Source organism: Salmo salar, chromosome ssa08 (genome assembly GCF_905237065.1).
Source record: "Salmo salar chromosome ssa08, Ssal_v3.1, whole genome shotgun sequence".
In the NCBI taxonomy this organism is placed as follows: domain Eukaryota; kingdom Metazoa; phylum Chordata; class Actinopteri; order Salmoniformes; family Salmonidae; genus Salmo; species Salmo salar.
Window position 1 is genome coordinate 25,998,052 of NC_059449.1, and position 2,500 is coordinate 26,000,551.

General features: G+C 46.4%; 1 protein-coding gene across 1 annotated transcript in view; it reads right to left on the minus strand.

Annotated features, from left to right (window-relative positions):
* Positions 1-2,500, minus strand: part of LOC106596573 (regulator of G-protein signaling 12) — a 105,949-nt gene that overhangs the window by 22,463 nt on the left and 80,986 nt on the right.

A 2,500-nucleotide genomic window follows, 5' to 3' on the forward strand; every position in this document is an offset into this window, starting at 1 on the left:
GGGGGAGAGAGTATAGCTGTCAAACTTCATCAGGTTGAAGATCTAGAGAGGGAGGGGGGAGGGGGAGAGAGTATAGCTGTCAAACTTCATCAGGTTGAAGATCTAGAGAGGGAGGGGGGAGGGGAGAGGTATAGCTGTCAAACTTCATCAGGTTGAAGATCTAGAGAGGGAGGGGGAGGGGGAGAGAGTACAGCTGTCAAACTTCATCAGGTTGAAGATCTAGAGAGGGAGGGGGGAGGGGGAGAGAGTATAGCTGTCAAACTTCATCAGGTTGAAGATCTAGAGAGGGAGGGGGAGGGGAGAGGGGGAGAGTATAGCTGTCAAACTTCATCAGGTTGAAGATCTAGAGAGGGAGGGGGTGAGAAAGGTAGAGCGAGTCGGGGGTTAAAATAATATCAACCTGTAGAAATCAGCTAACTAATGCAGTACCTTTTCTCCTACTAGCCTAGCTAGCTAGCAGACAATACCTTTTCTCCAACTAGCCTAGCTAGCTAGCAGACGGTACCTTTTCTCCAACTAGCCTAGCTAGCTAGCAGACAGTAAATTTTCTCCAACTAGCCTAGCTAGCTAGCAGACAATACCTTTTCTCCAACTAGCGTAGCGAGCTAGCAGACGGTATCTTTTCTCCAACTAGCCTAGCTAGCTAGCAGACGGTACATTTTCTCCAACTAGCCTAGCTAGCTAGGAGACAGTACATTTTCTCCTACTAGCCTAGCTAGCTAGCAGACAATACCTTTTCTCCAACTAGCCTAGCTAGCTAGCAGACGGTACCTTTTCTTCAACTAGCCTAGCTAGCTAGCAGACAATACCTTTTCTCCAACTAGCGTAGCTAACTAGCAGACGGTACCTTTTCTCCAACTAGCCTAGCTAGCTAGCAGACAATACCTTTTCTCCAACTAGCCTAGCTAGCCAGCAGACAGTACCTTTTCTCCAACTAGCCTAGCTAGCTAGCAGACGGTACATTTTCTCCAACTAGCCTAGCTAGCTAGCAGACGGTACATTTTCTCCAACTAGCCTAGCTAGCTAGCAGACAGTACATTTTATTCAGCTAGCCTAGCTAGCTAGCATGTCCTACCACTACTGGAGACACTGGGGGTTAGGGGTCAACTCCTTGGTCTCATTCATGAAGTGAATTGAAATTCTAATTTCAAGAATAGAGAATTGGACATTATTTTTGATGGCTGGAATCCTAACTTGTCAAAGTCAATAGAGGTTTTGACTAAAACTACACATGCAGAACAATTAGGATGTTTTTCCAACTCATGAACTGTATTTGGAATTGACTTTAATCGACTGAATAGCGGAGGAGCATGAAGAAGCCACAAATTCCTTGTTTTGTTAGCTCGGCTCCCCAGTGGCGCAGCCGTCTAAAGGCACTGCATCTCAGTGCTAGAGGCATCACTACAGACCCTGGTTCGATCCCGGGCCGTATCACAACCGGCCGTGATCGGGAGTGCCATAGAGCGGCGCACAATTGGCCCAGCGTCATCTGGGTTAGGGGAGGATTTAGCCGGGGTAGGGGAGGATTTAGCCGGGTTAGGGGAGGATTTAGCCGGGTTAGGGGAGGATTTAGCCGGGGTAGGCCGTCATTGTAAAATAAGAATTTATTCTTAACTGACAATAAATTGTAAGTTCTCTGTTAACTATTTTTTGTGTCTTCAGTATCACATGATCCCAGTTCTAGTCTCAAAACAGGAAATTAGGGAAAACTACACTGTGGATTGTGCTGATTTATTGGCTATTGAACCATGCTGAGGTAGAAGTGTCACTGTGTTGATGATGGTGCTAAAACAACGACGTCATGTCTGAAATCTTTTATGCCATTGAAACATTTTCCGTTACCTAAAGATAACGTCTGATCCCTGGAGTGAACACATGACTGGAGGACAACACAAACCTGGGACTGTTATTAAACAAGCCTGTGAGTGTGTGTGTGTGTGTGTGTGTGTGTGTGTGTGTGTGTGTGTGTGTGTGTGTGTGTCTTCGATCATGTGTGTGTGTTAATGTGTTCTGTGTGTGTGTGTGTGTGTGTGTGTCTTCGATCATGTGTGTGTGTTGATGTGTTCTGTGTGTGTGTGTGTGTGTGTGTCTTCGATCTCCGATCATGTGTGTGTGTTGGTGTGTGAATTGTAGCGTCTGCTGGTTATGGTTTTATCCGCCTGGTGCCTGCTGTTATCAGCGTCTAACCATCTCATCTCTTCAGGGCCTGTATTCACAAAGACTCTCAGACTAGATCACAATGTAAACACATTACACGGACGGACGGGGGGGACCTGATCCCAGATCAGCACCCTTTATGAATACAGGCCCAGGTCAGGTGGTGCCTGATGCTGCAGCTGATATCAATGGGGCTTTTCATCTCTCTACTAACCCTATGGGGAAATACGTTAACTCTCTCAGCGCTAATGCTAATGCTAGTGGGAATGGATAGGAAACTCTACGCTGAGGTTAGCATCAGAGGCTACTGCTAGAATTTACATGACGTTTTCAGTTTCGTGTT